This window comes from Macrotis lagotis, chromosome 4 (assembly GCF_037893015.1).
Source record: "Macrotis lagotis isolate mMagLag1 chromosome 4, bilby.v1.9.chrom.fasta, whole genome shotgun sequence".
Taxonomy (NCBI): Eukaryota; Metazoa; Chordata; class Mammalia; order Peramelemorphia; family Peramelidae; genus Macrotis; species Macrotis lagotis.
In genome coordinates, this window is record NC_133661.1 from 150576183 (window position 1) to 150597650 (window position 21468).

General features: G+C 36.3%; 1 long non-coding RNA gene across 3 annotated transcripts in view; it reads right to left on the reverse strand.

Annotated features, from left to right (window-relative positions):
* Positions 1-21468, reverse strand: part of LOC141521598 (uncharacterized) — a 41324-nt gene that overhangs the window by 13708 nt on the left and 6148 nt on the right. For 2 of the 3 annotated variants that reach the window (XR_012478021.1, XR_012478020.1), the window contains exon 2: positions 398-451. This is a non-coding gene — a long non-coding RNA (uncharacterized LOC141521598). Of the gene's footprint in view, positions 1-397; positions 15585-21468 lie in introns of those variants that run through there. The other variant, XR_012478019.1, reaches the window with a different exon arrangement.

The window sequence follows — 21468 nt, forward strand, 5'->3', positions numbered from 1 at the left end:
AGACCTTTTTTTGGTTGGGGGGGAGGATTTTAATCCAGACCCATGCTTTCATCATAGTGTGGAACTATAAATGTGTAAACTCCCTTTACTGATATGTATTGTCACCTAATCTGCCACACATAACCTTAGAGTTGCCTGGGATACAGAGAGGTTAAGTAACTTGTCTAGAGTTATTCAGATAGTCTATATCAAAAGTGACTATTTGAAGCAAAATCTTTCTGATTGCCACTTTTTGATCTATAAGAGTGCTGAAAAGAAACAGTTCTGGCTCTTTGGAGTCTCATCTGGATCTTTCTCTCCACTGAACTTCCATCAAGGGGGAGAGAAATCCCCTTTTCCACCAATACCCAGAAGCAAAGGCAGCTAAAATCACATGACAGCAAGAACCTGTCCTTACCTGGGTAAGCCTGAGTCATTGGTCTCTGACTTCTTTTGTCTTTCTTCTTCCTTGCTGAGCAAAAGCAAACAAACAGCAATTCAGGGGATATTTCTAACTTTGACAGCAGCTACTTCATGAGTTCGAGAGGTACAGAGCTATGGAATAATTATTCAGCAGGAGATGATTCCTATTTGTTGTTCAATTGTTCAGTTGTATCTGACTCTGTGATCCTAGAGATCATATATAAGATATCATACATAGGACACCTATTTCCTAAAGTCTGTTCAAGCTCATGCTTGTGGCTTCCATGATGCTCTCTTTCAATGTCATCTTATACTTATCCCTCCTCCTTTTGCCTTCAATCTTTGCCAACATCAGGGTTTTACCAGTCTTATCTTCTCAATACGGGTCTAAGTATTTAAGCTTCAGCTTCAGTATGTGTCCTTCCAATGAGTAGTCTGAATTAATTTCTTTAAGTATCAATTGATCTGATCTCCTTGTTGTCCAAGGGGTTTTCACAAGTCTTCTCCAGGGGCGGCTAGGTGGTGCAGTGGATAGAGCACCAGCCCTGAAGTCAGGTGTCCCTGAGTTCAAATCTGGCCTCAGACACTTAATAATTACCTAGCTGTGTGGCCTTGGGCAAGTCACTTAACCCCATTGCCTTGCTAAAAAAAAGAAAAGAAAAAAATGAAAAAAAGTCTTCTCCAACACCAAAATTCAAGTGTCAATTCAATCATCAATTTGCAGTGCTTGGTTTTCCTTATAGTACAACTCTCACAAACAAACATACATACATTACTATTTGCAAAACCATAGCTTAAACTATATAGACCTCTGTTGGAAAGGTGATTTTAGTATTCTGTCCAGATTTGCCATAGCTTTCCTTCCAAAGAGTAAGCATTTTAATTTTATGACTACAGTTGCCATCTGTGGTAATCTCTGAATCGAAGATTATAAAATCTGATATTGCTTTATTACTTCTCCCTCTATTTGCCAGGAAGTGATGGGACCAGTTGATTTTTTTTAATGTTAAGCTTCAGTTAAGCTTTTATACTCTCCTCTTTTACCATTATCAAAAAGTTTTTTACACCATCACTTTCTGCCATCAGATTGGTATCATATCTGATAATCTGGTATCATGTGCATATTATTAATATTTCTTCCAGAAACCTTAATTATGTTTTTTTGATTCATCTAATCTAGCAATTCACATGTTGTAATCTGAAAATAAATTAAATAAATAAGTTATAAATCCTAAAGCATTTAGTTCAATTCTATCTGTTGCTTCTTGACCTGCCTACAAACTACTCAGGAGACAAGTAAGATCATCCTTTTGAGAACCTAGCACATTTTGTTGATTGCACTACAGTCAAAGGCTTTAGAGTAGTTAACAAAGCAAAGTAGTTGTTTTATTGGATTCCCTCTCTCCAAAATCCATTGAATGTGGGCAGTCTGGCTTCTAGTTACTCAAAATTCAGCCTGCTTTTCTTCTAGTATTTCTCAGTTCAAATATTGCTGAAGTCTAACTTGCAGAATCTTAAGCATTACCTTGCTGGCATGGGAAATGGGAAAAGACAGTAATCTGAAGATTCTTTGTCATTGTTCTTGAGGATTGGGATATAAACTAATCTTTTCCCGATAATTGGCCACTACTCTGAGATGATGAGTACCAGTAATCTGAAGAACTAAGGAGCTATTTCTGAGAGACCAGGAGACCTGAGCCTGGTAAGTTGTTTATACAGTTCCTATCTGAAGGGAACATGGATTAATGGCTATTTCAGCAATTTCACAGAGTTGTCTTAACTCCTATGATAATAAGATTGACAACAATAATAGTTACATAATGATTTATTTATTTATTTAGCTACATTTATATAACTAACAGATGAGGAAACTAAGGCAAAAAGAGATTAAGCAATTTATGCAAAGTCACATAGCTAGTAAATGTCTCTAACTGCATTTGAACTCAAGTTTTCCTGATTCCAGATCTATTGCTCTATCATCAGTGCTGCCTCACTACCCCGATAGTATAAGGAATGTGATAGATTGTTGTTTTATATATATGTATTAATGCATATCTGAGTCTTTTAAAACTTAAGTATTTTTTGTGGTAGAGCAAATAAGTGATTTATCTTCTACCTGATATCCATGTTGTACATAGAGAATGCTTTTTAAACAAAACTTTAATTACCTGTTTTGTAGACACCCTAGATAGACCTATACTTAAGCTTTGTTTTAGAGATTTCTCTGTTTTTTCCAGAACAGCAGCCAATAAACGAGAGAACAAGACACACACACACACACATTCATAGACCTTTGACCTCTAATCTGCAGATTTTTCTCCTGTTTTGAACACTGGAATATTTGCCATTCTCCAGTTCTCCTATTTTCCATAATCTTGGAAATGTTCACTCACAGAGTCTCAGCAACTGTTTTTTTTCTAAGTGACCACCTAGCATGAAGCTCATCTGGAAGAAGTGACTTGATTTCATCAAAGGCAGCTAAAGTTTCTCTATCTCCTCATTTATATTAGTTGTCCTCTATCATTCAGACATCTAATCCTTCCTTTTTTTGCCAAAAACAACCAAGTCAATAATTCCTGAATTCAGCTTAATTTCATCCTTAAACCCCCCCCCCCAAAACAAGGAAGAGCCAGTTGCTGAAACAGAAATGATAAAAAAAAAACTTGAGGGTGATTGAATCCTTCCATCTTTAATTTTATAATAGGAAGGGAAAGATGAGCTCAGTATAGTCTAATTCAAACCCTAGATTTTTGGAGAATAAATTTCAGAGTTCAGAGAAAGGATAAGTAGGATTCCATGGCACAGTCTGATAAAATAGGAGTTAATAGTGATAAAACATGATAGTTTTCCAGCCAAATTAAAAATATAATCTTTACAAACAAGACAGAACCACATGGCTAGGTCTGACAAATACATGGAGCAGTCAGCAATGTGAGATGGCAGCCAGGAAAAAAAATTATAATAATAAGTAGCATTTATGTGGGTACTTTTAAGATTTGTAAAGAACTTTACAAATATTACCTCAACTGAGCCGAATAAAAATCCAAGGATTTAAGTGTTATCATTATCCCTATTTTACAGATGAGGAACAGGCAAACAGAGTAAATGACTTGCTCAGGGTCACATAGCTAGTGCCTGTAAACCACATTTGAATTCAGATCTCCCTAACTTCTGGTTCAATGCTCTAACTAACCACTCTGCCAATCCAGCTTCCTCCTAAAGCTAAGTCAATCTCTGGCTACATTAAAAGAGGTATAATTTCCAGGACTAAAAAAAATGGCAATATTGCTGTTCATTGCCCTGTCTAGTCCACATCTGGAATATTGTTTCAGTTATGAGCTCCACATTTTAGGAAGGACATTGAGAAGCTGGGAAGAATTTAGGATGATGAAAGACATCATAATCATGCCATTTAAGAATGTTTAGCCTGGAAAAGAGAAGACTTTGGGAGAATATGGTAGCTGCCTTCAGGTATCAAAAGGATTGTCTTATAGAAGGGGGATTTGATTTATTCCATTTGGTTCTATCAAGATGAACCAAGAATGGAAGGTGCCTAAATGTAGATTTAAACCTGATAGAAGGAAAATTTTCTTAAAAGTTGCCATTGTTCAATTGTAGCTGACTCTTCATAGCCCTATTTTGGATTTTCTTGACAAAGATATTGGAGTGGTTTGCCATTTCCTTGTCCAGTGCATTTTACAGATGAACAAATTGAGGCAAACAAGGTAAAGTGACTTTGGCACTTATAGTTAGTAAGTGGCAGGATTTGAACTCATGAAGAGGAGTCTTCCTGACTCCATACCCAGAACTCTATTCACTCCACCTGGTTCTTGTCCTTCATTTTTGAAGAAGACCATAACATTAAGGAGATGATGACATGACATGTACAAGAACTGGATTTGAGTGAGGGGGTGCTTTGTAAGTCACCAGCCTCACTTTCTCCTCTGGAACCATCTGGGTCCAGTGGCCAGATATGAATCAGGACAACTTGAGACGGCTCCAGATATGAGATAATCAGGGTTAAATGACTTGTACAAAGTCACATAATTAGTAAGTGTCTGAGGTTGGATATGAACTCAGGTCCTCCTAATTTCAGGGTCAGCACTCTACCCACTTCACCATCTAGCTACCCATTAGAGCTCTCCCACAATGGAACTTTGGCAGGAAATTCTTGTTCAGATACAGGTTGGACTAGATAATCTCCAACTCTGGGATTCTGTGCTTCTTTTCTCAAGATAGTTTCTGTCACACCTAAAGTTCTCTCTTTTTCTCCACCTTAATAACATCTTACTAACTAGGGGTTCCTGATTTCCCCCTGGCCTTACTTCCATCCAAGTGGAAGTAGAGTCTGCCAACTCCTTTCTGGGTTTGATTCAACTGTCATGAAGCCACTCCTCCTTTCCTGATTGAGGAGCAGTGGGAGAAAACACACAAAGCTACAATTAAATACATTTCCCGAAGGGCAAGTTCCTTGGGAGGCCAAGTTTAAGAGGTGGGAAGAATAGGGCTTTCTCTTCTCACCTTTGCAGGGCTTTCTGGGGGTGGCTTCAGAATAAATGAACCTGTCATTAAAATATTAAGTTTGGAGGTAATTGGCCTTTTAAAGCAGACTGACATTGAGTGTTTGGCCTTGGGTAGGTAGAGTGTTTTGTGAACAGGAGCTCAATGTGAACACGTGCCTCTTTCATGTGTACTTTGACATTGGTTTCAGTGTACCTGAAATAGAGTTCAAAGAGCATAAGTAAATAAAACCTGCAGTAGGATAAAATGGATTCTGAGTTTACAAAACTAAACAAGCTTTTACTCTCCATTCTTCAAGGTGCCTCCATTTTTCCTGGTGCCATTAAACAGAAAACCCTACCATTTGGGGGCAAAATGTGGAATAATGTTTGGCAATGACAAATGGCCTCCATGAAAACCTGTGTTCAATTTTTGTGAATTTGAACCTAGACCCAGAATTTCCACATCAGCACATTCATTTTCAAGTCCTTTAAACTTTGTACACTATCCAAGGTTATTGATTTCCGAGAAAGATCCTATAAATTATAGAGTATAGTCTAAATTATTCATTCAAGTATAGTCCATAGAACCCCAAATTAGGGGATGTCTTATCCCAACTCACCTAGCAAGAGAAGTCCATAGAGAGCAAATACAACCACATAACTGCTATTAGTATATCTTTGTGAAGTAATGGTATTCCAGCACTATTGCCCCATATTCCCATTCCACTATGCTTCCCCCAATAACAATTGCTAGTGAAAGTTAGTATCTCTCTTATATCATTGATAGAGTGATTAACACTTTCTATCAGCTTATCCAGTTATCTTCTCTATATCCCTGCTAAGCAATTAACATCAATCAGCTTTGACAAAGAGCTATTTAATGAGAAGACCTAGCCAGAACAGAAATAGAAACATATCCACACTTCAGTCTCTTGGAAGAGTAGATCCAAACTTAAAGCAGCAGCTAGGTGGCACCATAGTGCACAGAACAGGGAATCAGGAAGACAACTCTGAGTTCAAATCTGCAATTTCTAGCTGTGTGACCCTGGGCAAGTCATTTCACCCGGCTTGCCTCAGTTTCCTCATCTGTAAAATATGCTGGAGAAGGAAATGGCAAACTACTCCAGTCTCTTTGCCAAGAAAACCCCAAATGGGGTCAATGGCAAAACAACAACAAAGCATTTGTCCTGAATAGGACATAGCTGCTTGATGAATTGTTCCCTTGCCTCTGCATTCTTAACAATCCACAGTTTGGTTAAGTCCTATAAATCACTCCTCAGAACTTCACTGCTGCCTGTGCTCAGTTGCTGGAAAACTCTGGTATGAATTTCTTGTTCTTGGACTTTTTGAAATTTTGCAAGTCTCTGAGCCAAATAAAAGATGATACTAATAGAAGGCTGTCCTCAAGCTTACTTAAAAGGCTTCCTAGAGAGTCTGAGGATTTTCCCATACCTGGAGGTCCACCAGATTCATCCCCCTCACTTAAATATAGCAGGGGAGAGAAATTATCAATTTAGTTAATGTCTTTGTATACTCTTTCACTTCTTAATCACCACTCATTTAAAACACTTTTCGGGGCGGCTAGGTGGCACAGTGAATAAAGCACCGGCCCTGGAGTCAAGCATACCTGGGTTCAAATCCGATCTCAGACACTTACTAATTACCTAGCTGTGTGGCCCTGGGCAAGCCACTTAACCCCATTTGCCTTGCAAAAAAAAAAAACCACTTTTCTTCAATACTCAGGGGACAGGAAAAAGTCACAGAATACCTGTGTACATTCTGAATCAGGAAGATCCAAATTCAAATCTAACCTTACACATTAAGTAGCTATTTGACCCTGGTTAAGTCACTTAACTTTTGCTTGCCTCAATTGTTTTAACTGTTAATTTTAATAGTAATTTTTTTCCAGTTACATGGAAAGACAATTTTTAACATTCATTTTTTTCTTTTTTTCTTTTTTAGGTTTTTGCAAGGCAAATGGGGTTAAGTGGCTTGCTCAGGGCCACACAGCTAGGTAATTATTAAGTGTCTGAGGTCAGATTTGAACTCAGGTACTACTGACTCCAGGGCCAGTGCCCTATCTACTGCGCCACCTAGCTGCCCCATATTAATATCTCTTGATGCCATTAGAAAGGATACTCTTCAGCATATTGGGTGAACCCTCTGAAGTGAGAGCATGCAGGAGAGTAGGCACAAGAGTTAAGAGCTTAGTCAAACCTACATAGGTAGGTTATAATGTGCAACACTGAAAGGAATACCCACAAAACCAGGGGTTCTTGGCCCAAGCACTAGCAGGTAGGGATAGATTTCAGTGGAGTGGAGTATAAATTTGTTTTTTTTTTAATATCTTGCTAACTTTATTTAAATAGCAATAGTTAACATTCATATAAATCCTACTATATCCCCAGAACCTGTATTAAACACTTTATAAATATTATCTCAACACTGAGGTAAAAGATAATTCCAAAAGACTTATGATGGAAAATGCTATCCACATCCAAAGAAAGAACCAATGGCATCTGAATGCAAATTAAAGCATACTATTTTTACTTTTTTTGTTTTTTCTTTTGTTCTGTGTCTTCTTCTTTCACATGACTAATATGGAAATATTTTTTACATGATTTCACATATGTAATCTGAAATCAAATTGCTTACCATCTTGGGGAGGCAAGAGGAAGGGGGAAGAAAAAATTAAGAACTCAAGTTTTTTTTAAAAAATGAATTTAGGGGTAGCTAGTTGGCACAGTGGATAGAGCACTGGTCTTGGAGTCAGGAGTACCTGAGTTCAAATCCGACCTCAGACACTTAATAATTACCTAGCTGTGTGGCCTTGGATAAGCCACATAACCCTATTTGCCTTGAAAAAACCTTAAAAAAAAAGAGAGACATATTAAAAGATAAACTATGTTGATATGACATAATACCATACATATATTTTATGCATTTCTGAGTTTCTAAACTTTTTCTTCTGGCTTTCACATGTCTGTGACTTCCACAAATCTCCCCAAAAATTACTATTTAATTTTGGTAATGATGGGAAAAGTTGTGATGTGGAAGGGATCACTCTATAATATACTCAAAACCATGTACAATCAGAATTCATAAGCTGAATCTTGAACTAGTGATTAAGAAAAAAAAAGAATCCTCTTTCATCATAAAGATAATTTTTTTTAAGTTCAGATTTTCTTCAAGTGGGATTCATCTTATCAGCCAAATGCTCTTTCCTCCTTCTAAGTTGAAGTCTTTGGCTTGATTTAATACACTATAAATATATTTTACTAATTTATGCTAGGGTCAGACAATCTCCACAAAGCAAATTGGATGAATTCCCATGATTTTACATTATTAGGTAAAGTTTCCAGTACATGACAGGGTAACTATGGCTCCTTCTGTTTTCTGAAGTGTTCAAAACACAAGTAGCTCAAAATTGAAGTAACTAGTGAACTTTATGAAGTAATCTATGAAATTCTCCTTGAAAGCAAAAATTATTTCATTCTTTATATTTGTATCCTCAATATTTAATATAATATTTGACACACATTAGGAGATTGATAAATGCTCATTGTTTGATTGATATTACCAATTGCATGTTTGCAAGTGTTTGCAAGTAGGAAGTCAAACTCAGTATACTGGGAGGCACAGATTGATAAATGCTCATTGTTTGATTGATATTACCAATTGCATGTTTGCAAGTGTTTGCAAGTAGGAAGTCAAACTCAGTATACTGGGAGGCACAGTATACAAAGTATACATTGTCCAAATTCCTAGAGTTGGAGCTAGAAACCAAGAGAATGAGAGAAGACCCCATCATCACTACCATTTACCTAAGCCTTCTGATTATGAGCACCTTAGATCCAAGGCTTATATGGTTTCTCTCACAGTGAAGCAAACACTCACCTTCTAGGTCTTAGAGTCCAAGATGATCTCACTCTACCAACCCCAACCCTCTTCTCTCTCCCACTAGGTAACCCCAATGTCCAATGTGTTCTCCAAAGCACCTAGATAATTTCCATGTCTAATTAATATCATTAATGATGGTCTTGTATATTTGAAATCAGAATCACGAGATCAACAGCTGTCTAAGACTGACATCAGTTGAAGTCAAAATTCTTCACACAAGTCACTGAAAACAGGAACAGAAAAAGAAGACTCAAGAGAGTTCAGAGATCATCTAATTCAATCTATACCTGAAGAGGGATTCCCAATACAATATTTCCAGTATGTGATCCTCCAACATCTATTTGATAGCCTTCATTCAGTGAAACAGCTTTCCAAGATAGCCAAGTCCATTTTTGGATATATCTAATTTTTATTTAAATTTATCTTTAAATTGAATCTACCTCTCTATGGCCTCTTCCCATTGATCCTTGTTTTACCCTGGGGAGCTAAGCAATACAACTCTTAATTTCTTCCATGTGTCAGTACTTCAAATACTTTAAGACAACTATCATATCCTGCCAACTTATAAACATTCTCTTCTCCTAGCTCAACATCTCCAATTTCTCCAGTTCATATTCTTCTGAAATGGTCTCCAATTTCTTCATTATAAAGGCCACCCTTTTTGGGTCAGCCTCCAGGTTGTCTAATTTCCTTTCTAAAATGTGTTAGCCAAAACTGGAAAAAAAAAAATACTCCAGATTTATTACCTGACTAGATGTGGTAGTGATAAAAATAATAATAATTTTTAAATGAGGCTGATGAACTCGATATAACTCAAGAAATTCACTTTTGGAAGACTCTTACCATGGGAACTTCCCAGGCCCCTAGTTCCAGCTGATTCCTTGTCCCTTTGTGGAAATATTTATACCCCCTAGTGGTCTTCCCTGCCTGTAACATCAGACAGGAAAACCAGCTTTTTACCTGCTTCTCAGAGAGCTGCCCTCCTGTGGAAGAAATTACAACACACACACACACACACACACACACACACACACACACACACACACACACACACACACACACACACACACACACACACACACACACACACACACACACACACACACACAATCCAAACTGCCTAAGAAGAGGAACAGAAAAACTCAATGTATTTAGATGTTGACTCTAAAAGTGTTTTCAAAAACACTTTCTTCCTCCTCTGTGACTTAAGATCAAGGAACTTCCCTACTGGAATCTTTTCTTTAACCCCCACCTATTCTTTGTCTTCTGTTCTACTTATTTCATTTTGTCTTGAACACCATCTTGTGGGAGTTAAAACATGCTGTAGTCAAGGACTGTTGCTTCAAACATTACTAGTCTATCTGATTCTTTTATGAAATTCTTTCCAAATCTCAAAATTGCCATCAAGGATGGTAGAAAATGGTTTGTCTTACTTGCCTCATTCTAGAAGGTATGCAAGATAAGACCAATTAACCTTTTTGGCTATGTCTTACTATTTATTCACTTATCTAACTCCCAGCAACCTAAAAACCCCCCTGGATCTTTTTCATACAAATGGTTGTCAAGTCACACCTTCCTGTACTTGTAAAAAAGCAAGCCTTGGCATTGAAGTGAGAATATGAAAAAAATGGGACCAAGTGATAATATTAAATACACATTTTTTTTTAGGTTTTTGCAAGGTAAATGGGGTTAAGTGGCTTGCCCAAGGCCACACAGCTAGGTCATTATTAAGTGTCTGAGACTAGATTTGAACCCAGGTACTCCTGACTCCAGGGCCGGTGCTTTATCCACTACGCCACCTAGCTGCCATAGCTCACCTGTTAAAAACACATTATAATTTAGATTAAACTGGAACGGCAATTGTGTGAAGGCAGCAAGAGAAATAGATATCTTCTCACACTCAAGTTGAACAGAATAAGATGTTAAATTTGGGTCTTCATTTTCTTATAACAAGATATTTTTAAAGGAAGAAACATTAGGCTTTGTGGTTTTTTTATTTTCTGGCAAAAGAAAATAAAAGGAATCATCTGCAAAGGCAACTTCTTCATTGAAACTAAAGCAGGGTTTTGTAGCATAAGTTCTTGGATAAATGAAATTGAGGAAGAGAAATGTTTGTTATAGTTATGTGTCCAGGTTTTATCTCTCTACTGAAGTATGTATATTAAATGAATAAAAGTTGATCCAGGGGTGGCTAGGTGGCACAGTGTATATAGCACCGGCTCTGAAGTCAGAAGTACCTGGGTTCAAATGTGACCTCAGTCACTTAATAATTACCTAGCTGTGTGGTCATGGGCAAGCCACTTAACCCCATTGCCTTGCAAAATTCTAAAAAATTAAAAATTTTAAAAAAAAGTTGATCCAAATTTTATACTTCCCTCGGTATAGTGTAGTGCTAAATTTATATTTATCTATCTAGCTAGCTAGATATACTCCTAATGTACTACCTAAAAGTTTATTGACCATAACTCTCATATAACCTACAGAGCCTAAACCAAGTCTGGGCCTTTATTATTATTATTATTAATTTATTTATTTTTAGTTTTTTTGCAAGGCAATGGGGTTAAGTGGCTCACCCAAAGCCACACAGCTAATTATTAAGTGTCTGAGACCAGATTTGAACCCAGGTACTTCTGACCCCAGGGCCAGTGCTTTATCTACTGTGCCACCTAGCCACCCCTGGGCCTTTATTATTTACTAATTAATGGATTAAAATGATCTTATTACAAGTATTCAGTGTCATTTACATTTATCCATTGCCACTAAGCAAAACCTTCTGAACTTTCAACAAGCTGTAGAATTACTTATATTATTTGGTTTCCTTTTTCCTATTGTTCATATCCTCTCAATCCCTAGTATATATGTATGCAAGTAATTAAGGACTAACATGTGCATTTACATAAACTAGGAAACTTCTGCAGCATGCCCAAGTCAAAGAAAACCAAGATTTCATAAGTGTGCACCTACTTCCTCAAAAGGTCAAATAGATGGTGTGACCTATAGATTTCTCTCAGTCACTTGAGGTCAAGTAAGTAATATCCAAAAAGGCTACATATGGACATATCTAATTATGACAGCATATAGCTGAAAGTCCACCCTGGGGGAGGAAAATACATTTTTGTGATAAGGAGCCAAGGCAGTTCTGTCTACCATAGTTTTCTTCTAATATTAACCACAAATGGAAAGAAAACTGTTTGGTTTATTTTTAAATTCAGGAAGAACAGTTTCTGAATTAAGCTAAGCAGTTATTTATGTATGATTATGGGGCTGCCCAGGTCACTGGGTCCTTGACTGTATGGCCCATGAAACAGAAAATCATTGCTTGCATTAGTAAATAGCCTCCCTTTCCATTTTTTTTTAAGATTTTGCAAGGCAATGGGGTTAAGTGGCTCGCCCAAGGCCACACGGCTAGGTAATTATTAAGTGTCTGAGGTCAGATTTGAACCCAGGTACTCCTGACTCCAGGGCCGGTGCTCTATCCACTGCACCACCTAGTGCCCCCTCAATTTCTATTTAAATGACTCCTATGCTTTATCAGTAATTGATCAGGCAGATCTCTGGGGAGGATGAAATAATGAAAAGTCCACAGGATTTAGTATTAAAGGAACAGAGCTCAAATACAGATTCTGCCATTTACTTTACCCATGAGATCATAGATAAGTCAATTTATTTCAATAGTTCTCAATTTTCTCTACTGTAGAATAATGAGATTAAGGGGATGATCACTAAAGTATACTCTAGCTCTAAATCCCCATGGTTAAATTCTTTTCTCCCTTTCCAACTCCCAAAAAATGAAATTGGGAAATCTATACAATGGGGCACACTATTTGATCAATAGCTATCTGGTCAGCTCAGCAGAAACAGGGGCTCTAAGGATCCATGACAGGATCTGATTGTTTTCCTCACAGGTCAAGTCAATGCTTGCTATAAACTATGAAAAGATTCTTCCCTGTGAACACTTTGGTTATTGCTGCCACCTACTGTATAAACAAACATTTCCAGCCCAAGGGCTGGCTCACCATTTCTTTGGTCCCTCATTCCTTTTTCATTTATTATCTTTTCCTTTCTTTTCAAAGAATTTATTTAAAGGCCAAGTGGTAAATGAGTTTTTAGCCATTCTGAAATTTTAACTTCAGGGAAGATTGACTCAAGGGTTTCATCTTAACAGAAATCCTCATCTATATATTTTATCTTCCCACCAAAAATATTACATACTTTAAATAGAAACCAGACAGTATGTTATAACTGTTAGACATCCCCAAATAATTACCATCATCTTTGGATGTAATAGGTGGTTTGATATGTTTAAACTACAAATAAAATGCACTTTAATATCTTCCTAATTTTGAGTGGTTCAAAAATAAAATTCACAGGATCACATATTTTGGACTAGAAGGGACATTAGAAATTGTCCAATCTAACCTCTCACTTTGCAAAGAAAAAAACTGAGGCTTAGAGAGATAAAGCAATTAAATTGGGTCAGGATTCAAATCTGTTTTCTAATCAAATACAATGTGACTTCCAGTATAGCACATTGTTTCTTTGAATTTCACTAATTCACTTTGCTGATTTATTAAGAATATGTGAGGTCAGAAAGTTGAAAAGGGGGCATTCAATATATTGGGGGGGGTAGAATTGAAAAAAGCCATCTTAATCTTAAATGCTTCTTTCACCTAATAATCTCAAAATATTTTTCAAAATATAAATTATGAAACTTAATAATCCATTAGACTGAAAGATCACTGGATCATAGATTTAGAACTGGAAGAGACCTCCAAGGCTACCCAGTCCAACTCCCTTGTTTTATTAATTAAAAAAATGGAAGCCTAAAGTGGTTAATATGATTTAATCATGGTCACAAATAAGTGGTAGACAGATCCTATCACTCAGAATCCTGTGCAATTTCTGTATTTCCACTGTAGAACACAACCTTCCTTACCCACTTTTTTTTTAAACAAAGAGAAATTTAGGCTTAAACTCATAGAATCATATCATTATAATAGCTAGAAAGGACCTCAGTTCTCCACATCACTTACAGGAGTTGACAAGAACAATATATAACTCCGGAGTTATTGTTCTTTTCAACTCCTGTAAGTGATGTGGAGAATTATGGGCATGGCACAGAGAAATATTGTAATTGGAAACAAATTTTGTAATCTTTTTCAGCACTTGACCTTTTCTTTGATCCTGGTCCAAGCACCCATCAGTGGATCAAGTTAAATGCTAGATTACACATATGAGATAATGTCACATTAAACTAAATAGGGGTTCATCCCACAGCCACATTTCTTACAACAATCTCTCCAAAACAAGACCTGGACTATTCCCAAAACACCTCCCTTCCTTGGATCCTTGGTCAGGGGTGGGGGGTGGGGGTGTATTTAAAGAGGAACTAGTATGTTTCTTATTTTCTTATGGCCCTTACTTTTCTGACTTCTAATGAATTAGCCACTGGCCTTCCTGGTCAAACTGCTGCCCCCAAATCACATGGTCTCTAAAGAACTCTTTAGCTATCTTTCACTTTCTTTCTTTTGTGTTGCAATGACTTGTTAATAAATCTGTGTTTTCTTTTACAACTGCCTTCCAGGGTCAAAGACATGAATTCTGCTTGGGAAACTAGCAACATTAGGACTGATAGGAAAAGTCTCCTAGGGAGGAAGCTTAGATTCCTTTAAGTAACTATAAACAAATCAAATTTGATTTGGAAATTCCATTATTGTTATTTGTGACATTTGGCTTGCACATTAACATTTTGATATTAATTCTTCAGAACCTTTGCATTAATTTACTTTGAAGGTTTAGAAGTTATGAAAAGCCAATAAACTCAGATTGTGATATGCAAAAGAGACTTCTAATGGGTTGTTAAAGAGGTGTAAGGGAGGATGAATCAGCACATCTCTACATCTCTTAATTTTCAAACCCAATGGTGAGTTAGGGATGAGAATTGTTTATCAGCAGCATATGAAGACTTTCCCCAACTTCCTATGGAATGGGAGAATGAGAACAATTTGTTCCAATGACCATGAAGGATGCTGAGGTAGAGCTTGGTCAGATACCCAAGGAGTCAAGGTCATCCATTGCACCCCAATCCATCACCAGTCATCCTAACCGCAGACCTGGAGTCAAAAAGTCCAGGGTTCAAACCTAGCCTCAGACATTTAAACTGTGTGACTCTGGACAAGTATGTTTGTCCCCATTTCCTCATCTGTGATATGGGAAAATAGTAGCACCTACATCCTGAGATTGCTGTGATATTCAGTGAGATATTTGTAAAGCATTTAGCACAGTACTTGGCTCACAGTAAGTGATATAAAAATGCTAATTATAAATTACAAGGATGAAGGATTTAAACATATAAGCATAAAGGATATATAACACATACACACAGACATGCATACACACACAAATTGGATTTTACAACATAATGCAAAGTGAAAAAAGTCCAACCATATGAGAGGGAACTTAATATAATAGAATGCTGGATATGGATTTGTGAAAACTTGTATTCAAATCCTACCTTAAGTCATTTAAATTTTCTGAGCCTTAGTTTTCTCATTTTGCAAAATGAAAGGGTTGAACTAGATATGGTCATCAAGATCCCATTCAGCTCAAAAATCTATGAGCTTATGATCCTAAAAATAGAGCACATTCCTACTGTACAAAAAGAAAATTGAATGAAAATGAAAAATAACAGAGAATCCTCTTGTGGGAAAGGGCTTAGTGTGAATGAATGAAAAGTTGCACTTTTGTCTTAAAATTAATTTTAAAATAAATAATTACTAAGAAAATTTAATTAGTTATATGAATAGTCAATATCTTATTGAACATTTTATAAATAAAACATTTAATTAAAAAAAGATTGTGTAATTTTATTTTTAAATAGATAATAGGAAAATTGCCCAGGAAACTTGTTTGGTACTTCTAGACCTGTCAGTTCTATCCAAGTGAAGCTTGAATGCATTTTACATGGTGATTAAGAGATTATTTCCATCACTGGAATAAAGAAACACAGAAAATGTGGGGCATGTCAATAATTTAACACAGCAAATAGTTTTAGACTGGGCATTTATTTTTCTTTTTTTCTTTTTAGACTGGGCATTTAAGTCTCAGTATGCAAGTTTTCTTAAAACTTGAAACTTTGAAAAAATCAAGTTTGAAAACTTATAAACATTTTTATGCATATTTGGGATGATAGAAACATGGATTGATTATAGATACAGATGATGGAAAGATAGCTAAACAGAGGGATAAAATGGTTGACAGATGATGGATAGAAAGATAATTGGGGCGGGGAGAGACAGACAGACAGACAGAAAGAAAGAAATAACAGGTTCTAGAAAAAAGGCAATATGATAGGTGAGCAGAAGGAAATAGAATCCAGAGAAAGTCAAGATAAGATTGAGGTAAACATGGTACTTCCTAAAATAGTAGTCCAGGATAGAGAATAACCAATAAGGAGAAGAGGGTCCAAGGGCAGAGATTTCCCAACTTAATAATCATAGAATTGTAGATTTAGAGTTTGAAGGGAACTTGACTAGTTCAACTCATTTATTTTATAGATGAAGAAATTGAGACCAGAGGGAAATTAGATGATTTGTTTAAGGTCTCATGAGTAGTAAGTAGCATAGGCCCAAGTCTTCTGACTCCATAGCCATTGCTTTCTCACAGTACATTTCTTTTATTCAATTTGCCATTTGTTCTCCTACTCCTAGTATACCTTGGGATATGTAACTGACAAAAAGGTAATCCAGGTTATCTGTAGGGAAGCTCACAGGATTTCACCCTATGCAGTATTCTATCATTTTTCAGCAAAATCCTTGGATTACCCTACAGTGATTTACTAATTATCAATCTAATTGACTTTTTTTAAACAAGGCAATGGGGTTAAATGACTTGCCCAAGGTCACACAGCTAGGTAATTAGTAAATGTGTGAGGCTGGATTTGAGCTCAGGGTTTCCTGTCTCCAGGGCTGGTACTCTATCCACTGCAGCACCTAGCCTCCCAACATAATTGATTTTTTTCTTTTCTTTTCTTTTTTTTTTATATTTTTCAAGGCAATGGGGTTAAGTGACTTGCCCAAGGCCATACAGGTAGGTCATTATTAACTGTCTGAGACCGGATTTGAACCTAGATACTACTGACTCCAGGGCTGGTACTTTATCCACTGCGCCACCTAGCCACCTAGCCACCCCCCATAATTGATTTTTAAAAAGGTTTGTTCTCCAGGAGGAAACCTACCTTAAAAATCCAACAGGAATTAGCAGCAAAGTGAGACTGAAAGATAACTATACAAGGAATCAGAAATCTTGTGATTTAATATAGATTCTGCTCATTGACTGTGTAAACTGGAGTAAGTCATTGAATCCTGGAGTGTTAGAATCAGAAGGGATCTTAGTGACCATTTAATGATTCAGGAGCAGGGAACCTCCCAACTGCCAACCATATTGGTCTGGCATTGCCAAGGCACCCACAGGCAGGAATTTAAAATTCAATAAATCTAGGTACTTTTTAGGGATGAATTATTTGACCAAATATAGCCTGCAAATGATGCTGTCAATATGTAAATGGACCTTGTCAGAAAAATAAGCTTCCCCACCCCTAAATCCAGACCCTGCTTTCAGGGATATAACAACTCTTGGAAGGAATATGACCAGTCCCCAACAGAATATTCCCTCTATAATTTAATGCCCTCCAGTAACTTACATTTTTGTATATCCTATACCTAATATTTTTTCCTCATCTGAACCTGTGAGTTCACCTCATGAGGAAATCAGTTAATCAAAAAGCATATATTAAGTGTTTCCTATGAGCCAGGGACTGTGTTAAATGCTGTTATAAAACTAGCCACTCCGGCTCCCACTCCTTGAAGGCCATATAAGTTACATATCACTCTACTCTCATGGTTCTGTGGTACTCTTAAGTGAATTTGGGGAGGGGGTATATCTAAACTCTCTGCAAAGAGCTCCAACCCTTACCAATGGTGTTCCTTCAACTTTAGGGAAGTAGTCCTATTGCACCTGAATTCCCTTTCATACAGCAATATTTACTTCAAAACATATAATTTTACAATCATACAACTTCTACCCCAATAGGTAGGAGGCATAATTCACCTCCCATTTTGCACTACTTCAGTTTCTGAGGAGAAGGGGTTTAGGGTCATAACTTATTTAAGACACTATAGAATACCATTGCTTGGGCTCAAGTCCCGGGTACTCTGAGTCTTTGAGACTTCATGCCAACCTGGCTGGCTGCATCATACTACCTACAATCCTAGGTTAAAGGTTGTTTCATTTAGTGAGGATCATTTGAAAGTGAGGATGACAAACAACAAAGAATATAAACAAAATCCCAGGCCTATTTCCTGGAGTTGTGGTAAAAGGACAGTAGGAAGGAAGGAAGGGAGTCCTTTCCCTTTCACTGGTTCAGTTCATAATGTGTAGGTGAACTGTGATCTTTACCCTCTAGATGAAGCAGATAAAAAGGCCAAAAAAGAGAGTGTCAATGCAATGAGGGACTGGGGGGGTGGGGGGTGGGGAGGGAGGAACCAGGCTCAATCTTATCTGTTTTAAAAACACAAGTAACTAATCAAAAGAGGTTATGCCCACTAATGGGGTCTCCATGTTAGGCAATATGGACATGCTCCAAAGGCCCCTCAGGTATCCTTTATTTTAAGTAAACTGAGTATGTCCAGACAAACCCAGGTTTCACTGAGGATATAAAGAAATTCAAGGAATTTATATATTCTAATAAATTCTAATAAATACCATTCTAATAAAAATGCTTCATCTAGAGGGTGAAGATCACATTTCATCCACAACATGGATATCATAAACTGAACCAGTGAAAGGGAAAGGACAACCTTCCTTCCTTCCTACTGTCCTTTTACTACAGCTCCAAGAAAAGGACCTGGGGTTTTGTTTATATTCTGTGTTATTTATATTCTAATAAATTGCAGATCAAAAATTTTACAAATGTACTTGTTTTTAGAAAATTGCCTGGAACATTGAGAAATGATTTGCTCAGGGTTACATAGTCAGCATGTGTCAAAGGTTTATTTGAAATCTGAGATGAGACAGTTTAAAAGGTTCTATTGTTTCATACCTTCAAGTCAGCACATTGTCTTAACTAGTCTCTTGGAGGAGGCATTATCCAATCCATAACATGGATTTTCGATTCCTTTGTCCTACCATGCAAGCTCAACCCATCCCTTTCTCCCTAATCTCATTTCTCTATGATATGGCAATGAGGGAGGAGCTGTAAGCATGTACCTATCAGGATTGTTTTTCTTATCACATAAAGCTGTCTATTAAAAACTGCCCACAGTTTGTATCCCACATTGGTCCCAACAGCCATTCTGCCAGCATTTCCTGCCTTGGCATTTTTAATAATCTCCTAAATTTTCTTTTCCCGAACCTTGCCTCTTTCATTTGGGCAAAAGCCCAAACAAAACATTTGCCTCTTAACTGAGAGGGCTATAACCAGATTTCTTTTTGAGGGCCCTTTATCCATATAATTCTCACTGAGGGCAGGTCTGCTCTGTCTCCACAAGGATGACCATTATCCCCACTATTATTCAATTCAGTACTAAAAATACTGGTTATAGTAATATAAGAAGAAAAGAGAAATTAAGGTATTAGGCAATGTGGAAACAAAAACTATCACTTTTTTGCAGTCAATAGGATTATACCTAGAGAATCAACTGAAAGTTGAAGTAATTAACAACTTCAGCAAAAGTTTCAGTTTGCAAAATAAACCCACATAAATTATCAACTTTTTTACATATTGCCAAAAAAGATAGAATGAGAAATTCCATTTAAAATAACTGCAAACAATATAAAATGCTTGAGAATTTACTTGCCAAGACCTATATAAACATAATTACAAAATACTTTTCATATAAAGTCAGATCTAAAGAATTTGGATGCATGTTAATTACTCATGGGTAGTCAATATAATAAAAAAATGATATTCTACCTAAATTAACTTATTTATTCAATGCCATACCAAACTACCAAAATTATTTAATAGAGCAAGAAAAACCATAATAAAATTTGTCTGGAAGAATAAGATATCAAGGGAATCAATGGAGAAAAATTGTTAAGGAAGGTGGACTAGCACTTCCAGATCTCAAGCAGTATTATAAAGAAGTAATGATCAAAACATTCTGGATCTGGTTAAGAAATAGTCAGATCAGTGGAATAGATTTGGTACACAATGTAGTCATATATGACGATAGTAATCTAGTAATTGATGAAAAGTGAAGAAAGCAGAGCAAGGAGGTCATCATTGTATACAGTAATAATTATATGATGATCAAATGTGAATGACTTAGATATTCTTGTTATACAATAATATGAGACAATTTCAAAGGACTTATGATGAAAAACACTATCCACCACCCTATCCAAACCCCTAAAGGATATCCTGTGCTGCCTGCACAGTACTCCTGGCTTAACCACCACCCTGGTGAGATAGACCTTTCCTGCTGACCTAAGTTGTCTTGGGTGGGGAAATATTTTCTCCTGTATCTTTGTTAGTTCTGCCCTTCCAGAATTCTATATGAGGTGTTATTTCATTTATTTATTTATTTACTCATTCATTCATCCGTTCATTTATTTATTTATTTATTTATTTATTTTTAGGGGTTCTTTTTGCAAGGCAATGGGGTTGGTTAAGTGACTTGCCCAAGGCCACACAACTAGGTAATTATTAAGTGTCTGAGGCTGGATTTGAATTCAGGTACTCCTGATGCCAGGGCTGGTGCTCTATCCACTGCACCACCTAGCCACCCCTGAGGTGTTATTTTAAAGTTGTTTGGAGGAGTTGTTTGGAATTTGAGAAAGTTCAAGTGAGCTCCTGTTACTCTGTCAATTTGGCTCTACTTTCCCCATTTCATGTTTTAAATACAAAGTATTGTATCAGAAATGCTGTTACAAAAGTAATTTATTTTTTCATCTAGATGCTATTGGATTATGAATAGAGCTATTAAAAGAATGTGATCATAATGTTTGAATACTGTTAAATATTTGAGGGGGTATATTTAGTTTTAAAATGGATGATAATAATAATAATAATAATAATAATAATAATTTACTGCTAAGAGAAAAGGTAGCTAAGTCCTCTTTAAGTTGTTCTTATCTGTGAGGTTCCTTTGGATTTTTTATACCTATCTTCTCAACTTGCTGACTGACATGTTAAAATAGTTTGAAGTACTGAAATTTGAGAAACTAGAAATGTATAAGTTGACTTAAAGAGTGAGTTTCATCTAAGATTAATTGGCTATTACTTATGAAAATTATATACTTATATCTGTTAATAAATGTTATATATTGGATTTTTTTAAACTAACAATAGCAATAGATTTTTAGATAAGTGATTTGGATAGCTCTTAGTCTAGAGGCTGAAAGTAGCAAGTAACTAGAGATTTTGAGCCACATATTCACTGTAAGTGTAAACTGGTTCATTTTATATATATATATATGTATATATATATGTATATATACATATATATATACATATATATAAAACTTTAGAATGTGATTGTTCTTAATTTATAAATGAAAGATAAATAAAATTCTCTTATATTTGCTTATTATTATGCTTTTTGTTTTTGTTTTCATTTTTTTTAGTTTTTTGCAAGGCAATGGGGTTAAGTGACTTACCCAA